Below are 19,921 nucleotides of genomic sequence, written 5' to 3'. Positions count from 1 at the left end.
AACTTTAATCAATTTTTCTACAGAAACATTTGCTCCTAAAGAGTGAGCTCTGCATTGGTTGGCATTGATCTGTGAGGTCCATGGCTGTCTCTGTGGGTCACATCTTTCCTGCCTTTTGGTTGGGCCATACGGAGCCTCTACAGGAATTAGGGGAGTAGAGCCAAATACGGCGGCCTGATACACCTCTAGATAGGTATGCTCTCATGACCACCCCTCAGTGGGGCAGTGGAGTCTTTGTGCAAAGCAGAAGTCTCTCAGTGCTCTGGGCTGATGCAAACCTGGGCCTGCACAGTGCATAACATATAAAACCTTACGCAGTGGCCCTGAGTGGGGAGTAGATTTAGCTAAGGTTGCAGATGCCTTTGTCCAGAAAAGACAAAGCTTTAGCGTCCTATTTTTCTATATGAAACTTATTGCCAAATTGGTTTCCATACAACACCCAGTGCTCATCCCAACAGGTGCCCTCTGCAATGTTTAGGGTCCTATTTTAAAGCACTTGCTAAGGCTGGGCCCCATGCTGGTTCAGGGGACCCAAGAGCCCCTGACAGGAGGTCGGTGCCTTCAAGTTGTTCACAGTTGGGCTGGGAAGGGGCGCTAAAGAGAACATCCAATGCAGTGTGGGAAGTGCAGTGGTGAGGGATGGCTTTCCTACAGGGAAGTTAACCTGCGGGAAGGGCAGGGACATCTTCCTGGATGCCTGAGACCATACGGAAGGAAGACCAGGAGGCAGCCAAGTGACCGGGGCTGAGAAAGGCCATGTGACAGAAGGGCAGCAGGACTGAAGGTAAGGGGAGACGCGGCGTGGTGTTTGGGGAGCCACACGTCTAAGCTGGGGCTGCGGGAGCTGAGGGTCCAAGTCAAAGAATTGGAGATGAGGGAGAGAGTCAGGCGGAGGCTGGGGCTGGAGCCACACAGCTGGGGCTCCATCCTGCTTCCAACGGGGAGGCATGGGAAGGCCTTCAGCTGCTCTGATTGCCGCTTTAAATAGATTGCTTTGAAAAACATATCAGAAGTAATAATATATTTGTAGATTGCATTTTATCTAATTGCATTTGAGCCTCACAACACTCCCTAGAGAAGCAAGTTAGGCATTATTTTCCATTTTGTAGTGGAAAGCGAGGCTCAAAGAGGTGGCATCATTTTCCCAAGGGTCACATGACCCCAGTCAAAAATTTAGAAAAAAATTCAAGATTGTTTTAATATTAAGATTTCCTAATTATGAAAGTAGTATGCATTCATGAGAAAAATTGGGAAACTATATAAAACTATAGAGAAAATAAAATTCACCCATAGATCCACATTCAACTGTTACCATTTTATTGTGTTGACTTTCAGTCACAACCACACACACAATACTATTTATACCACAGATATAAACTTTATAATTACATATAATATGTGTAGATATTGTACATTCTATATGTATTACATATATATTTTCATGTATTAGGATTTTGTATCCTGCTTTTTTTTACTTTACAGTTTATCATAAGCAATTTTACATGTTTTTAGATAGTTTTAGAAGATTTTTAATGGCCGCATGTACTGATAATTAATTTCTTGCTCTTAGAGATTTTTAAATTGCTTCTGATGTTTTCTGCTCGTACAAATATCGTTTAAGGAATCTTACCATTACCTTTGGATAAATGTCTTAAAAAATTACTGTGTCAAGAAGTATGACCCCTACTAAAGCTTTTTAAAAATTTTTTTAAATGTTTATTTATTTTTGAGAGAAAGAAAAAAAGTATGAGTGGGGCAGGGGCAGAGAGAGAGGGGGACAGAGGATCTGAAGCAGGCTCCACACTAACAGCACAGAACCCGATGTGGGGCTTGAACTCACAAACCAAGAGATCATGACCTGAGCTGAACTTGGACGCTTAACTGACTGAGCCACCTGGGTACCCATAAAGCTCTTGATACTTTTTGCCAAACCGTCCTTCAGGAAGGTTATGCCAATTTGCTCTCCTGCCAGCTGGGTGTGACGGTGTTCTCTTTACTGAAGCGTTGCCACACTGAAGCCTCTGTGACATAGCTCAGGGTAGGGACTTGCACTGTCATTGCGGTGATGCAATGAGGACCCCGGACACATTGCCTTTTCCTTCGGGCATTCAATGACAAGTTAGACTTGCTGCTCAACAAGTTCCCAAAGCCAGGGTTCCTTACCTCGTGGTGTTTCATGATGGGGGTTTTAAAGCTTTGGATAAACATAGGAAACAGAGATTTGTGTACAGAGCTAGAGGAAAGCTCTTTTAACCAATAAATACTGTGAAATGAAATCCATCCATCTGATCCTCAATCCCACTTAAAGGGGTTTTAATAGACTTGAGGGTGTGTTTGATCACTGCATCTTACTTTGAATGAAGGAAAAAGCGTTTCCCAGGGAGAAGGAAAAAACCTCGTACTCAAGGGGTGCCTGGGTGGCTCAGTCGGGTAAGCATCTGACTTCGACTCAGGTCGTGATCTCACCGTTCTTGAGTTCGAGCCCCGCGTCGGGCTCTGTGCTGACAGCTCAGAGCCTAGAGCCTGTTTCAGATTCTGTGTCTCCCTCTCTCTCTGCCCCTCCCCCACTCGCACTCTGTCTCCCTCTGTCTCAAAAATAAATAAACATTGAAAAAAAAAAACCAAAAACCTCATACTCCAATGTGGAGAAGACACTCTCAGGCCTCTTGAGGCATGCTGTGGGTGGGGTCTGATTTGCTCCAAAGCAAATAGAGTGTGGGTCAATGAAATGTCAGTTGTGCAGCTCCTTTCCCTGGCTCTAGTTCATGGGTGGAAATGCAAACCAGAAAGAGAACAAGTGTCCCTCCAGAGTTGATGGGAGCACAAGCAGAGTGAGTCTTAGAGAGGTCCTGAGACGCTTAGAGTTGCAAGGAGCTGAGAGGTGGCCCCACTAGAAGGTGGCAGAGGTAACTGTAGGCACAGTCTGGGCCACCTCAGGGATGTTGGAGGATGGAAAGGAGGTAGTTGGATCTCAAGGGGAGTGCAGAGTCAAGACCCTAGGCCTTCTTCTCTGTCTCCCAGTGGCCACTTCATTTTCTTTGCTCTCCCTCTCTGTTTCTTTCCACCCATCTCTGGTTAATCACCTGTCATGTGGCCGCAAAGCAGCCATCTTGGCCCCTAAGTCAGTGTGAGCTTTCAGCTCTGGGACTCTCCATCCACCTGACAATACTCTCCATGTCTCTCAAATCGGATTCCTGAAGAGAGATGTCTTGGCCCAGCACATCTACAGGTGGTCTCAGTCTCTAGGTCAAGTGACCACCCCTATCCCCTCAGTCACAGGCAGTCATTAAGAGGACAGATGAGTCACCAGGCATAGCATAGAGGGCCGCAGGTTGCGGGCAGAGTGCTGTGGTCAACTACAGAATGTTTGAAGTGTGAAAAGAAGTTCAGTTTTCCTCTCTCTCTTTTTTTAAAACATTTATGTATTTATTTTGAGAGAGAGAGACAGAACATGAGAAGAACATGAGACAGAACACGAGAAGGGAGGGGCAGAGACAGACAGAGAGGGAGAGAGAGAATCCCAAGCAGGCTCCGCGCTGTCAGCGCAGATCCCAGGGTGGGGCTCCATCCCATGAACCATGAGATCATGACCTGAGCCAAATCCAGAGCCAAACGCTCAACCTACTGAGCCACCCAGGCACCCCCAGTTTTTCTCTTTTAAGACAGGCTCACAATATCCATGAGACCAAACCAGAGGAAAGGTCAGAAAGGAAGAGACTGGGGACAAGGCTTGTCTGGGCACAGAGGGAAGGTATACAGGAGCCCAAAGAGCTTTGGCCTTGGAGTCAGAGGACCTGGGTTCAAATCCTGGCTGGTGTGCCTGGGAGCGAGGTCTGCCTGGGGCCAGGGACTCTACAGGTTGCATTCCAGCTCTTCATCCCAGATCCTGCTACCGTGCCTGAGAAGAAAATTATACTGTATACATGAACGTGATTTTCAAATTGCAAATCATAACCTTTACAGTAGAAGTTAATGGCTCTTAGTGGCTGTGATCTTTCTGGGCTCTCCGGAAAAGCAGAGTAAGACAGGTATGACCGGTTCTAGAGCAAAGGAGAACTCAAAATTCACAATCACATGACCCTTTGACTCTTTTAAAAATCATTGAAGACCCCAAAGAGTTATTTGTGTGGGTCCAAAGCACTATGTTCAAAGTTAAAGCTAAGGATTAAAAAAAAGCACTTGACAATCCATTGTGAGAAAACACTAAACGTTAACATAAATTCATATTGTTATTTTAAAATAGTGATATTTTTCAAAACCAAAAAAATCAAGTGAGAAGATTGGCATTGTTTCACATTTTTGCAATGTCTTTAAAATTTTTTTAATGTTTATTTATTTTGGGGAGAGAGAGAGAGAGAGTGGGGGAGGGGCAGAGAAAGAGGGAGACACAGAATCCGAAGCAGGTTCCAGGTTCTGAGCTGTTAGCACAGAGCCCAACGTGGGGCTCGACCTCATGAACCGCAAGATCACGACCTGAGCTGAAGTTGAACGCTTAACGGACTGAGCCACCCAGGCACCCCATTTCTGCAATATCTTTAATATCTGGCCTGCCACAATCTGTTGGGATATGCGGTTTTGACTGAGGTATATGAAGAAAATCTGTCCTCCGTGCATGTATAGTTGGAAATGAGGGAATTATCTTAATAGCCTTTTCAGATCATTATGGATGTTCTTTGATATCATACTCCCTCAATAAGCAGTAGTTGAAGTTGCAATGTGGAATCTGAAATCATATCAACGAATTTTTCATTCTTTGTTCTGTTGCCACCCATTGGCCTCTCTTGCACTCTGAGTACATCTTTTACCAGTGCAGGATTTTGTAAAAGCGTGCATCGGTCATTTGGAAAATACCGTTTCAGCGAGTTCTGCAGAGCTTCTAAATGTTGACATATTTCCTTACATGGTATTAAAAAATTCCATTCATTAATTTTACCACCAGTCTCATCAGAAAAGTCTTAGGATATTGGGAAGCTGTCAAGCTTACAGTGGTAGATGCAGAGTGTTCCAAAAATTGAAAATTTTTGTTTAAAAGCTCAAATTCTATCGCTGGCAACAAATACTGTCAGTCGGTTTCTTTGACGTGACAGGCTCACTTTGTTCATTTTAGAAAATTTCTGCCAGATCCCCGGTCTGAATAACCACATTTTGTCTGTCAGTGATTCTTTTAAGCAAAAACGGTGTTCCGTTTTCTTAAAAAGGCTAGTTCAGCTCCCAGCGCAGACCTATCACATAGTGCCTTTCGTCAGCCACTGTGCCTCAGCATCCAAACTGCTTAATGTGTACTTCCCGACCTGTCGCACAGAACATTAAAGCACATATACTCAAGGGTTAAGAGTAATACAATTAATAATAAAATTAATAATGTTTACCACCTCATCGAGAACATTCTTTTTTTAAAAAAATGTTTATTTATTTTTAAATTTTTTTTAACGTTTATTTATTTTTGAGACAGAGAGAGACAGAGCATGAACAGGGGAGGGGCAGAGAGAGAGGGAGACACAGAATCCGAAACAGGCTCCAGGCTCTGAGCTGTCAGCACAGAGCCCGACGCGGGGCTCGACCAAGCCACCCAGGCGCCCCCAAAAAATGTTTATTTTTGATAGAGAAAGACAGAGCGCAGGTCAGGGAGGGACAGAGAGAGAGAGGGAGACACAGAATCAGAAGCAGGCCCCAGTCTCTGAGCTGTCAGCACAGAGCCCGACACGGGGCTCAAACCCACGGACCTGAGATCGTGACCTGAGCCAATGTTGGATGATGAATTGACTGAGCCAGCCAGGTACCCTGCATTTCTTTATTTTCTAAATGAAACTAACCCTGGCTTGAGGAAGTCTGCTGTACTTTCTTCTGGGATTCCTTCCTCCTCTCTCGGGTCAGGCACAGACAAAAGGCGAGGGCCTTGGTTCCTTGGGGCTGATGCTGACCAGCTCCTTGCCCAGGCCTTCTGGGTCCCTGCAGATGCCGGTGTCTCCGAAGGCGGCTCCACCACCCAGAGCCCTGCTCCGTGGTGGGATCCTCCACAGAGCCTCCGGGCTCTGGAACGTGGTGGCCTGCCTGTCCTCACAGACCCTCGTGCCAAGATTCTGCCTCCTCAAGGTGCATTGGCTCAGGTCCCTTCACCCTGCAGCCTGCAACCCTCCTTCTCTTTAGGAAGATCCTACATTTCTCCGCTGGATCAGGCCTCCCCCTTGGCAATCCCTGAAGTCCCAAGCCTTCAAAATTCTCTTCTCTAGCATTCTGGTATAATTCACCGAATAGACCTAATAAGCCAAAGGTCCATGGCCCCCAGACTCTGCATGAGTTTGACTGCAAATGGTTTTTTGTTTTTTTTTTTTTGAATTTGAATTAATTGCCCATATTTAAAAATCGAGATCTTCACAGACAACTGTGATAGTCTTCTCTAGAAGCATTAGAGGGTCTGGAAACCTTAGGCCTGCATTGTTACATGGTGGCAGTGGCTAAAGGCGAGAAAAATGTGTCCTCTGTGTTGCCCGAGACCTACCGTTCCCTGTCACTTCACAGCAGCCTTCTCTGCTCATTCACTTACTCGCCTGACGTCACTGAAGCCTTGAGCTTGTCATCTTTGTCCAGCCCTTTGAAGAACACAGGCTTTTTCGAGGTTTATCTTCTCCCACCTGGCAAACCACACACAAATTAGTTTTTTAATCGCCCTGTTATGGCCAAGAAGACAGAGATAAGCCAGCCCGACAACTTTTTACAAAAGGATCGCTATGTTGCCTTAAGCCCGGTTTAAAACTGGGGGCTTCTCAGGGCGCCTGGATGGCTCAGTCCGTTGAGTGTCTGACTCTTGGTTTCTGCTCAGGTCATGATCTCACGGTTGGTGAGCTCGAGCCCTGCACTGGGCTCTGCGCTGACAGCGAGGACCCTGCTTGGGATTCTTTCACGCCCTTTCTCTCTGCTCCTCCCCCACTCGTGCTGTCTCTGTCTCTCTCAAAATAAATAAACTTAAAAAAAAAATAAGTGGGGCTTCTCCCCAGCCATGCTGCCAGTGTTTCCCACGGGCATGTGTCTGTGTAGACGCCACTCGCTCCTGGACCCCATGCAGACCAAGAAGGCACCTGGACCTCCGCAGCCACCATTTCCACCTCCCCTGAATGAAGTAGATGAAATGAGGGTGACATCAACCCACGTCACAGGGGCTGCTGGGCAGAAGCATTTGCACAAGGAAACTGAAGTCCAACAAGGCCTAAAACAGCATCAGTCAGCAGCTTCTCTTACCTTCATTTCATCCTACCGACCTCTTGCAATGACCCTGGGAGAGAGAAGACTGAATAAGAGGGACCCGTGGGAACTTTGATGCTGACTTTTAAAACAGTGCATGTTTAGGTGTTTCAGGCTGGTGAGCCGTCAGGTGACAGGGGAAGGGGACGGGAGCGTACAGGGCATGCAGGTTGGATTTTTCATTTCCTGGTTCCTTCTGAAGAAATATATTGACGGAGGGTTGGGGGGGGGGCACCTGGGTGGCTCAGTCGGTTAAGCATCCGACTCTTAATTTGGGCTCAGGTCAAGATCTCACCGTTCATGAGACTGAACCCCGTGTTGGCTCTGCTCCGATAGCACAGAGCCTGCTTGGGATTTTCTGTCTCCCTCTCTCTCTCTCTCTCTCTGCTTCTCCCCTGCCTATGTGCATTCTTTCTCTTTCTCTCTCCCTCTCAAAATAAATAAATAAACTTAAATTAAAAAAAAAAGAAACATATTGATAACCAGGGACAGAACTTTCCAAGTCGTGCATAGTGTTGACACTTCAATATCGCAAACCAAATGGGAATACAATCTTTGAAACCCAAACAAGGTGAAGCTTCTCCAACTGAAGTTTGTAGAGGACTTGGAGTATTGCCTACTAAAGGGCTCTTGGGACCCCTTCACACAATCCCTGGGGTCCTACGGAGCACTGTTGAACAGCTACAGATCTAACTTATGCAAAGCTCATAAGAGGAAACACAGGAAGTTCTTGACTGAGTCCAGCCAAACATGAGGATGTTAGGTAGTTGACAATATGCTGTTGAGGAAGACCATAGCTTGATGAATGTAGGACATGGGTTGGAAATAATCGCTGACTTACCAGCTGGGTGTCCAGGGTAGATCACCCCATCCCTGGCTGAGCATGTCATATTTTGAGCCTCCTCAACACCAGCCGTCATTCACAGTGTAGTGGTTCTGATTATTCAGATGAGACTGGAGGAGCCATTTTGGCCAGCTCCTCTCTGTGTTCATCGTCATGTGAAATCACGGGGCTTTTGTGGCCACTGGCTCCTGCCACAGGCTGCTCCTGGGTCAGGGCCAGAGATCAGGCCCGAAGGAGGCTAGGAGATGAGGCAGTTTAGGGAAACTGGAGGCGGGAGGATGCGGGGAGTAGTTCAGAGTCAGCCTCACTGTTGCTTTTCTCTCTTCTTTTGTATAAAAAGATCAATCTCATGTCTAATTCATTTGAAAATTCCCCACTTCTCTGTGTGTGTTTTTGGTAAAAATAGAAGTCTCTGAGGATTGCGGGCTCCTGCTGAATTTTATGAGCAACTTTCAAAGCTTGCTAACCAGGTTCTTCTGATCTTTCCTTGAGTGAATTAAGCACCAGTGGGAGGCTTGCTTTCCGGGTGACTGGTTTGAGTAAAAGGCTTCCAGGGTTGGGGGTAGAAGACTTTTAAGGTCATTTGATCAATTTGCAGACCCTGGAAAACACAACAGAGTGCACAGGTTGGCAGGAAGTTGGCCCCGTCACCCCTGTGCCCACCCTTCCCTGCCCCTCCCTCCCTCTCTCCTCCCTTCTCCTTTCTCCCTCTGTCTCCTCTTTCCCTCCTCCCTCCCACTTTCTTCCCCCTTCCCACCTTCATCCTTCTTCCTCTCCTTCTTTTCTTCCCTTCCTCTTTCCTTCCTCACTGTCCCTTGTTGGGACAGTGTCCCAACCATCACTCTCTCTGCAGCAGACTCCCAGCTCACCTCCCGGCTTGCAGCCTTGCCCCTGTCCAAGCCAGGGAGTGCTTTCCAAAGGCCAAATGTGATCGTATTTCCTCCCAGCTTTAAACCTTTAGTGCTTCTCTGGTTCAAAAATTTCTTCAGTGTTAGAAGTCAGGATACACGTTTACCTTTGAGGAGGAAAGTGGGATTGGTGGTGGAGAAGGCAGGTTTCTGGAGGGTTGGCAATGCTTGATTTCTTACCTTGTGTGGTCGTTACACGATAGTCCTATTGTGATAATTTATTGAGCTCTGCCATGACAATGTGTGAACTTTTCTTTACACATGTTATACTACCATAAATTTTTTAAAAAACTGGTTCAGTGATGAATATCACCCTCCTGTGCTTTCCAAGGTGGGGGTGAAGAATGGCTTTGAATACCAGGGAAGGGGGCTATGGGGATTGCTGCAGGGAAGGGGGAGTCACTGAATCTTGTGACAGCTTTGAAGCTGGAGTATCAAAATAATGAGCTAATTTCAGTAGCTGCTGGTGTGACAGATTTGTAGACTGTCTGATGAATGGTGCTATGGACCTGCAGTGTTCTGAGATGAGGATGATTCAAAGAAGCCTCTAGAATCCTTTACAAAAGGTTATGGTTTGGGAGAGGAGAGCAGGGAGAATTAGTCCTGGCCCAGTTCCCATCCAAGAAAGGATTTGTTTCGGATGAAGGTTGATGAGGCTCCGGCTTGGTGTTGCTCTTAGCAGGGCCATGAGGTTTCTCCATAGGAAAGCTTTCCTGAAGTGATCAGGGCTCCAACGGGATAGAAAACCACAGGGCCTGGGAGGGATGCGAGGTCTTCCTCAGAGGCAGGCTGTAAAACTGTTCCTGAGAGGTGACCCTAACGGGTGGGCCAAGAAAGGGTTCCCGGAGGAAGCCTAAGGGTGCTGAGACACCCCCCCCCCGATGGTCCCATGGAGTTGAGGGAATAGGGGCAGCTATAGGTCTCAGAGTAATGGAAGAATGAATGTGTGGTGAGTGATGGGGAACAGGCAGAGAGGCTCCCTCGCCTCTCAACCGGGTCACCAACTTGCTGAGCTTTTGCAGTCATTGGACTTTTTGTTCACTGCATTAAAAACAACAACAACAACACTCTTCATAAACGGTGTCTGTCTCCACTTAGCACTTTGCACATGCCATTGATGTTTACCTTCTCACGCCTTGGCCTCCTTGTTGGCCATGGCCATGATGGCAGCCCTGGCCCTTTATAACATTGTAGTCATCTCCAGCACCGCATCTGACACCTTGCAGGTGCTCGGTGAGCATTTGTAGAGCAGTCGGAGGTGTGCAGATCTTCAGAGGGAGAGCTTGCTTCCATTCTGCAACCTCCCTGAGGGGTGGGACTTACGATCTCCCGGAAAACTGAGGCTCAGAGAAGATCATTCAGAGCATATGGCTTATAAGTGGTGGGACTGTGATTCACACTCTGTATTAGGAAAGCCCTTGCCCTGAATCTCTATGCAGCACTCACCCCATCGACTCCACCCTAGTGTTCCCCATCAGCAATCCTACAGGTTGCTAGGACTCCTACGAATACCCTGTGAATACCCTAAGTTATTCAGGATGACTTAGCCCTCCCGTCAATGAATGGATCCCAAATATCCCAAAGATCAGGTTTCCTAGCCAAATGGACAAGTCCTCCTGAGAGCTGGCCCCTGGCTTCGCCTCTGGTTCCATCTCCAGCCACATGGTGTCCTGCATTAATCACACCGAAATACCCATAGTTGTGTGCCTATGTCATCCCCCTTTGATGGGTTTCTCTTTCTAGAATAATACTTCGCCATCTTTACTGGGCTGGGTAAATATAAATATATTATAAATTATAATATAATTATAATTATAACTAAGATGCTCTTGACTACAGACAGCACAAAACCCACCCCTAAATGGTGTAAGCAACAAGAGGACTTAGCATCTCACGTGGTAAGAGATCCTGCGGGAGGGGAGGCCGCTGGTGCAGAGTGTCAGGTCTCTGCCCCTCTCTCCGCTCTGCCCCTCTTTGCATTGACTTCAGCCTCAGGCTGGTGGCAAGATGGCTGGGGTGGTTCCAGGGCTCACATCCAGACACATCAACATCGTGCACAAGGAAACATGGATGGCTTCTTCCTGTGTCTGCCTTCCCGGGCACCCCCACACATCCCCTGCATGGCTCCTGGCCAGGCCTGATCGCAGACCTTCCCTGAGTCAAGGAGAACAGCATTAAAATCCATCAGGATATACCCCTGGAGCTGGGGATTGAGTGGATCATGCTGGGGAGAGGAGAGCACCCAAAAGAGTGAACTCTGTCTGCAAGGAAGGTCTCAGGATTGAAGTGGCTCTAAAAGGTATCCAGCCTAACCTTTCTAGGGAAGCCTCCTCCAGCTGGCATTTTAGCCTCCTCACACCGCCAATTCTTTCTTCACCAGCCCCTTCCCCACTGCCAATGTCCTTGGCCTGGCCCTTTGCTCTTTGGCACAGTGCCCCTCTTTTGTGGCCCCACCTGGCCACATCCCCCTGCTGTGCTTCCCACACGCCTTGTTAGCTCGCTGGACTCTATGTGCCGCCTACCCACAACCCTGTGCCTTCTCCCTGGTCAGTGCACGCTTCTCATGGAGGGGGCTCAGCCAGATTAACCCTGCCCACCCGTGTCGCTGTCCTCCCACAACCCTCTAGACTTGGGGATCCTCTCCATGGATTTACCTGCTGATGCTTTGCTTGAAAACCTTCTCAGTTCCAAAGTCATTTCTCATGCATTTCACAGGCATGTTTTTTGTTCCTTGATAAGAATGATGTCTTCTAATTCTTTGGCAACACCAGAGACAATGAACCTCATGCATGCACACACACACACACACACACACACACTCACACACGCCGTCTTCCTACTTGAAAGCCACACTGGGAAGGGAGGCAGCCAATCAGTGCCGCTAAGTAGCCAGCGTGCCCTCAGCCTGGCGTCTCGCCCTTGCCCTCGCCCCTCTGTTTGCAGAGATGGCAGCTGCCTCTGTATGTCTGGAAGGTTGCAAAAGGCGCAGCTCCAGCAGCTAGGGCCAGAAAACCCTAGGACCAATTTGCTTTTTGGGGCTAGAGTGTTAGTCTTGGGGAATAACTGAAGCTCTATGGTGAACAAGCTGCCTGAGCCACTGCTAGGGGGTGATCGCGGGAAACCGGAACCCGTGGAGCACCTGCGATGTGCTCTGTACCTGTTCCTCTTTCAGCCAGCACTGCTTCTCTGCCAGTCTGTCTCTGCGTCCGTCTGTCTGGAGGGTTCCACATACTCTGCTAAGCTCAAATAGCATCCGGTGGTAAAGTCCCCAGGAAAAGTTTCTTCTCTTTTTTTTCTGTTGTTGTTATACTTTGTTGCAAAACCTTTTGCTTGGCCTCAGCTCAGCCCATAAGAGAGTGCATTGCCCACCTGCTTGCCTCTCTACTGGGGGATGAGCTCCTGAAGGCCAGGAATCATAATTTTTCTAGATCTTTGGGTCCTCTGAGGACAGATCCATGCCTGCCAGGTAATAATAAATAAATTCTTGTGGAATTAAATTAAATTAATTGTTGCTGAGGGCAATAGAAATCAAGATTCAGAAGGAGTGAATGAACCCAGAACTTAAATACAGAGACTCTTAAATATGTATTTCTCCCCTTTATTATGGTGCATGGAAAGAGAAAGGAGAAAAAGGGAAGGAAATAGAAGAAGTGAAGATTGACCAGGGCTCTCCCTCTCTCGATGAGCTTCTTTTATTTTTTAAAAAATGTTTATCTATTTATTTTGAGAGAAAGTGTATGTGCGTGGTGAAGGGGCAGAAAGAGAAGGAGAAAATCCCAAGCAGGCTCTGTGCTGTCAGCATGGAGCCCGGTGTGGGGTTCCACCCATCATATGAACCGCAAGATCATGACCTGAGCCCACATCAAGACTCGAGGCTTAACCGACTGAGCCACGCAGGCGCCCCTCCCTCTCTAAATGAGCTTCTTAAGAGCAAGAACTATTCTATATCCTGTGGCCCTTCTCAGTGCCTAGAATATGGGAAATGATCCATAAATACTTGTTGAGTAAATACATGGGATATGGGTTAGGTTGTGCTTTGGGGCTGGATTCTGAGCACTGATTGAGGTAGGGCACGAGGACCTTGGAATCTAAGATGGGATAGGGCAGCCCTTATGAAGGATAATCAGTTTGGCCTCTGTTGCCAAGACCTGTGGTTGACCAACTAGCTTCTCTGTCTTCAGCCTCCCCCAACCCCTACTCCCTACCCTCAGCTCCAGCACCTGCAAGGTCACATTTCAGACTCTAAACTGAGGCCTTTGAGACCAAACCTGTCCCTCATGTATGCCAGACCCCCTGGAAAAACGGTAAGTGGAGGCCCAGGGGCCATATGTCCAAACATAATCAAGTTATAAACCAAGTGAAGCACCTGTTCAATAAAATATATGCTAGCCTCCCATTTTGACAAATATATCTTCAAAACAACAACAAAAAAGGTGTATAAAGCTATAGCTTTTATATGATGGAAATTTAGCCAAATATGAAAGATGACTGACTTAAATTATAATTAAAATCTAGGCATTCTGTTGATGAACCAGTGATAACAGGGCGAATTATAAAACAAAAGCACATCTAATTCATAAATGACTATGCATTTACACCATAATTTTAGTGTTTATGTTTTTGTTTCAGGAAAATCACTAGTTGTGTTATTATACAACCAAGATATTCACATCACGTGTTCTATTGATGGTAATGATCTGGATTAAAAAAACAAAATAATTAACAATAATATCTTTAAAAAAGGGATCATATTCAAAGGATTCAAAGTCTTAGCATATTTTATCATAAAGTGTAGCTCAAACTAAATGGAAACTATTTGAACATAAAATTTTCATGTGCATTTCAGAAAAGTAATATTTCTTTTACTATGATAAAATTAAGGGTAAAATACAAATTTAATGAATATAAAAATGGTTCACCAAAGTTATTTCAATCAAGCTAAATAAAACTATTCCTACAATTGTAGTATGTAATAGCCATACATTACCAGTGTAAAAAACCAATATCATCCCTTATCACATTGTGTCTAGACCACTGGTTCTCACCGGGGGGTGGTTTTGTCCCCCAGAAGCGTTTGGAGATGTCTGCAGACATCTGTGGTTGATACAGCTTGCTATGGTATCCAGCCAGGAGGGGCCTGGGATGCTGCTAAATATTCTACAATGCATACAAAAAAGACTTCACCACTCTAAGATGTCAGTAGTGCTGAGGTTGAGAAACCCTGGTAACACACACACACACACACACACACACACACACAGAAGAGACTCATGAACTGTTGGATACTGCCAAATGTTCTTTCACTGCTATGTGCAGTTGTTGTGGATACTACGCTAATTATGGGTAACTCCAGAATCACGAATTGGAACATGAAGAGAAGCAAGAAAATGGACAGGCGACACAGACTGCATTCTGCAAGAATCTGTGGCCCTCTTGCTAGGTGAGAGGAAGAATTTGACGTTTTGATTGTCTTTTCTTTTACCTAAGCGCTTCTGCCTATCAGTTACCCTCCCCCCCGCCACCCCCCCCTTAGCTAATGCACATTCTGAAATAATGTCCATCTCCAACGTCAGAAACAACACAGCCCACAGATCTTGACGTTCGGACGCAGTCACCTTTTGTTTCAAGGTCGTAAGACAAGAGATGTGGAGAAGGGCTGTCCTGGGGCCTGAATGGTGTCATTCCAAGAGTGGGTGTTTAAGGTTACGGATCATGCTGTACCAGAGTCAGGCAGCAGATCCCGAGTGACAGAGGTGCCCATGTTTTCCTTCATAAATGTAGTTTCTGTGTGTTTGTGACATGGTGATGGGGGTGGGGGGGAGCTCTGAAGCCTGAGGCCCAGGGCAGGGGCTAGGAGCTGCCATGTCCCATTATCAACCTCGGGCTCGGAGCAGGAGCAGGGAGGAGCTGAGAGGCTGTTAACATCAGATCATCTGCAGTTTTCCAACTCTTTTGCAGAACAGCATGCTGTTTAGCTGCCAAAATATTAGGACTGAAAGCAGCTGGCAAAACTGTTCATGGAGGAAGTGAGCCTGCTCGGAGAGGCCAAAGGAAAATTCTCCTCGACTGTGACCCCAGAAGGACCCCCGGGCCTCAGGACCTCTTTTGGAAGCCTCTGCTCAGTCAGCTTGGGGCTCCCTCAGACCCCAGGGCCCCGGGGGCTCCTTTGAAGAGGTATGTTCTGAGACCAGTGCTTATTGCTGGTCCTTTCTGGGGCAGTGGGACTGAGGAGACCCTTGTCATTGCTCAAAGAAATTCTCAGCCTCATACTGAACTTATTCTCAGCTTATGTTTAGTGAAACCGGAAAACAAAAAGAAGTAGACAGAAAAAGCTACCTCCATATATAACTCAGCTAATACTTCTAAAGAGACAGGCCCAACGGGGAACAAATGACAGCCGCCTGTGCAAGTGAGTATTGAGAAGACAGAGGGGACCCATGGCTTTACTGAGACTCATCCCTGCAGCCGTTTACAAGTCTCTTTCCAAACGGCTATCACTTGGTCCTCACTGCGACCTCAGGACAGGTAGCCAGGCAGGTTTCTTTTCATTTTACAGGATACTGACTTTGAAAGATAGAGTCACTCACTCACTCAGGAAGGCACATCCAGGAGGCAGCAGAACCAAGAGTAAGACTTGGTCTTTTGGCTCTAAAATCGTGCTCTTTCCAGTGACATCAGTGTTTCAGTCTGTGGACCCTAGAAGTTTCCATTTTTATAAGGGGTTTGTGAATCCAAATGTATAGTAGTTTCCACCTGTAGCCTCAGCTGATAGATTTATAACCACCGTCATGTGAAGAGGGTCTAGACTCTATTGACACTGATAAGAGCTCTTATGGAAGAGTCTGGCAACCGACACATTACCCCCTGCTGTATCAAGTCTCCTGGCAGAGAGGTGACATTCTTTATCACTAGCGACACAGGGCACAAAAATTCCTACAAGTGGACAGAGCTAGGATTGAGACACAAATCTTGGCTTTATGTTTTGTGGTATGCAATGGACTCGTGATTCAGATAGAGAACACTGCCCAGAGGACGTGGGAGGTGCTCAAAAATTTTATCAACTGACCAAGTGACTAAATTGGAGACGAGGAGACGTCAAATGCCAAAGGGAAAAGCAGCCTCCGGGTGGCAAGTAAGGTGGGGAAATCAGCAAGGGAATCCCCTCACCCATGAGGGAAAAGGAATGGAAACAAACAGCAAAAGCAGTTAGCAGATTGTTAAAAACTGGAAAGCTTTTGGAATAATGACATAACCGTGCAGTCTCATTAGACGTTCTAATGGGAACAGAAAAGAAATACTCGCCGCCAATTTCCTTTCTGTTCCTGTTATCTGTAGTACATTTTTAAAGTATCTAGTAGGGTGTTAAGTCCTTTTCAATCACTACGAGTTCATCCATTCATTCAACAAATGTTCATGGCGTGGCTATTAATATGCCAGGCACTGATCTGGTGTTGGGGATATAACAGTAAACAAAACAGACAAGAGATTACCCTCATGGAGCTCACATTCTAGACAATGAAGAAATGAAAACTTAAACTACAATAGTATATCAGGTGGTGACAAGGGCTATAGAGATGATGGCAGGGGAGAGACCTAGAAATTGGCAATTTTAAATACGATGATCAGGGACAGCCTCATTGAGAAAGTGATGCTTGAACCAAAGCCTGAGGATACGAGGGAGCAAATCAAGCAGATATCTGAGGGAGGAACATACCTGGTGTTCAGGAGCAACAAGGAAGCCATTGCAGGGGAACAGAGTGAGATAGAGAAGCAGGACGAGACTGGAGTCTGGGTTACACAGGACCGTACAGGCTATTGAAGGGTTAGGAGCTCTTACCCTGAGTAACATGGGAAGAGGTGATGTGATCTGACCTGCATTTTAGCAGGTTTCTCTGGCTACTGTGCTGAGAATAAAAGTAGGGAATCAAGGGTGGGATTAAGGACATCAGTTAGAAGGTTCTGGAAAAAGTCAAGAAGAGAGATGATGGTCGTCTGGACCAAGGTGGTAGCAGTGGAGGTGGTGACAAGTGACTGGACTCTGGATGTTTTATGAAGGTGGGAAAGGCAAGATTTACTAATAAATTAGATGCAGAGTGGGAGGGAAAGATTTATCAAGGGTGATGCCAGGGTTTTGAACCTGAACAATGACAAGAATACAGTTGCCATTTAACTAACGCAAGGAAAGCAGTGGAGGGAGCATGGGTTTGGAGGAGAAAATCAGAAGTTTGGTTTTGATTGTGTTGCGTTTGAGATATATTTGTGTGTGTGTGTGTGTGTGTGTGTGTGTGTGTATCTCAAAGGAGAGGTTCATATTTGAAGTATGAATTTGGAAGCCATATCACAAAAAGAGTACTGAGAACATTTACCAAGAGAGTATTGGAGAGGAAAAAGGGTCAGAGAACTGAAGCCTGGAGATTTGAGCAGGTTGTAATCAACCAAAGCCTGGGAATGGGTGGCTAGTGAAGTAGGAGGAAACCAGGGAAGTGTAGACCACCAGGAATCAAGCGAAGAAACTGTTTCAAGAAGCGTTGCTATCTCACCTGGGGCAAAGGCTGGGAGACAGTAGGCAAGATGAGCATTGAGAATTAATTGCCCATTAAACTTAGTAACATGGAAGTCAACACTGAACTGGACAAGAACAGTTTCTGTGAGGCAAATGACAGCTTGACTATTGAGGGTTAAGAGAAAACAGGAAGAAATGTAACCGGTGAATATAGACAACTCTTTTTAGGAGCTGGATGCCAAAGAGGGTGGAGAAAGGAGAGCGTGTGACTTGAGGGGGCCGTCAGTCAAGAGAGGCTTCTTTTTGTTTTTTGTTAATTTTTCTGGTTTTGTTGTATTTATTGGGGTGGGGGAGGGTGAGAGAGAGAGAAAAAAAAGAGAGAGAGAATCCCAAGCAGAGATTCAGTGCAGAGCCGAATGTAGGACTCCAACTCATGAACCCTAAGATCATGACTTGAGCTGAAATCAACAGTTGGATGCTTAACCTACAGAGCCACCCAGGTGCCCCTCCCCCCCACCAGGAAGCCAGGTCATGGGCTGAAGGGCAGGAGGGAGGAGCGGTGCTGGAGGTATTTGAAGAGATCTTCCTCCCAAGTCTGTCGTGGGGATTACCTGGCCCATAGGAGAGGCTTATAAACTGAAAGGAATTCCTGTGTCTTTGTGATTGTTGTTCAGAGCAATTTTTTTGAACATTACATATATTGTTTTTATTATTATAGTAATATTTCATGTTTGATATAGAAAATTATGGAAAAGGCAGAAAAGTATAAAGAAAAAAGTCATGATAATTATTCTCCAAAGAAAATAGCTATTAACAGTTGGACGTGTATCCTTCCAGCCCCTTCTATGAATATACATTATGGATATCCTGTTTTGTATGTTGCTTTCTTTGCTTCACATTGTATTTCACTGTCTTCTCATGTCCTTTGGTAATGCCCCCAAGTATGATTTTTTTTAAATTTTTTAATGTTTATTCATTTTTTGATAGACAGACATGAGTGGGGGAGGGGCAGACACAGAGGGAGACACAGAATCTGAAGCAGGCTCCAGGCTCTGAACTGACAGCACAGAGCCCGACGCGGGGCTCGAACTCACGGACCGTGAGGTCATGACCTGAGCCGAAGTCGGATGCTCAACTGATTGAGCCACCCAGGTGCCCCCAAATATGATTTTTAATGGCTATGAATTCCATAAATGGCCGTAATCATTCCATCAGGTGGCTGTTCTACCATTTACCTTGAAATTTCCCTATTTTGGACGTTAAAGTTAATACCAGTGTTTCACATGTGTAATTAATGCTATAATGGACATCCTCGCAGAGAAATCTTTATGCTCTGGTGAATTCTTTACACTAACCTCTTAGAAATGGAATTAGTAAGTCAAATGGTAGGAACAGTTTAAAAACTCTTGATAGATATTGCCAAGCAGCCTTCCAGAAAGGTTACACTAATTTTCATTTCTTCCAGCAGCATAGGAGAATGCCCCGACACGATCCTTTTAAAAACCTTTGCAGGTCAGTATTGATTTATTGGTTTAATTTGTACTTTCTTGATGACTTGTGAAGTCCAACTTCTTTTCATTTATTTACTTCATTTGCATTTCTTTGGAAGGCCTCTGTACAGGGGAGTTTGGCTTGAGGAAAAGCTTCTCAGTGGAAATACTGTTGAAGCTGCCGAGAGTTATCTGGGCTGATCCCTTTCCATGATGCTTCTCTGGACGACAGGGACCCTCAGCTCCAGGAAGCTAGTGTGCAGCCGTGACCCAGCCAGCTATCATTGCTCTGTCCCGGTTCTCGGGGAAGGCCCCTCCAGCCCCTTCCTGCCCCTAGATGGCACCTCCACAAAGAGCGAATTTTCTCCCATCCATGACCTGGCAAACAGGAGCCATCACAGGAGTGAAGATACATCAACGGAGGGCGGCAGGCACTTGTTTCATCTCCCTGTTGGTGTAGTGCCTGAGACTTGACTTGTTTTAAAATTAAATATTTTAAAACATTTAATTTTAAAATATTTAATTTTAAAACAAACCAAAGGAAACTGAAACCGCCGCATTGTTAGCATTGGTTTTTAAGAAGTTCTCCTGGGCCGCCTGGGTGGCTGAGTTGGTTGAGTGTCCAACTCTAAATTTTGGCTCGGGTCCTGATCCCAGAGTTGTGGGATCAAGCCCCGTATCAGACTCTGTGCTGAGCATGAAGTCTGCTTAAAAGTCTCTCTCCCGGGGCGCCTGGGTGGCTCAGTCAGTTGAGCATCCGACTCTTGATTTCGGCTCAGGTCATGATCTCATGGTTTGTGGGTTCAAGCCCCACGTGGGGTTATTCGCTGTCAATACAAAGCCTGCTTGGGATTCTCTGTCTCCCTGTCTGTCTGCCCCTACCTCTGCTCGTGCTGTCCCTCTCTCAAAATAAATCAATAAACATTAAAGAAAAAAA

The 19,921-nt window shown here is 46.1% G+C and overlaps 1 long non-coding RNA gene across 2 annotated transcripts; it reads left to right on the top strand.

The window, feature by feature from the left end:
• The first annotated feature begins 14,044 nt into the window (after positions 1-14,044).
• LOC115522133 lies at positions 14,045-19,493 on the top strand. 2 transcript variants are annotated; one of them, XR_004343995.1, is made up of 4 exons: positions 14,045-14,431; positions 14,950-15,165; positions 18,963-19,006; positions 19,104-19,493. It is a non-coding gene; the product is annotated as an uncharacterized LOC115522133 (long non-coding RNA). The 2 variants fall into 2 exon arrangements; XR_004343996.1 differs by having other exon boundaries at positions 18,960-19,006.
• The last annotated feature ends 428 nt before the right edge of the window (positions 19,494-19,921 follow it).

Source organism: Lynx canadensis, chromosome C1, assembly GCF_007474595.2.
Source record: "Lynx canadensis isolate LIC74 chromosome C1, mLynCan4.pri.v2, whole genome shotgun sequence".
NCBI lineage: Eukaryota > Metazoa > Chordata > Mammalia > Carnivora > Felidae > Lynx > Lynx canadensis.
The sequence above is the reverse complement of the archived record's forward strand: the minus strand, read 5'-3'. Positions and strand labels throughout refer to the sequence as shown.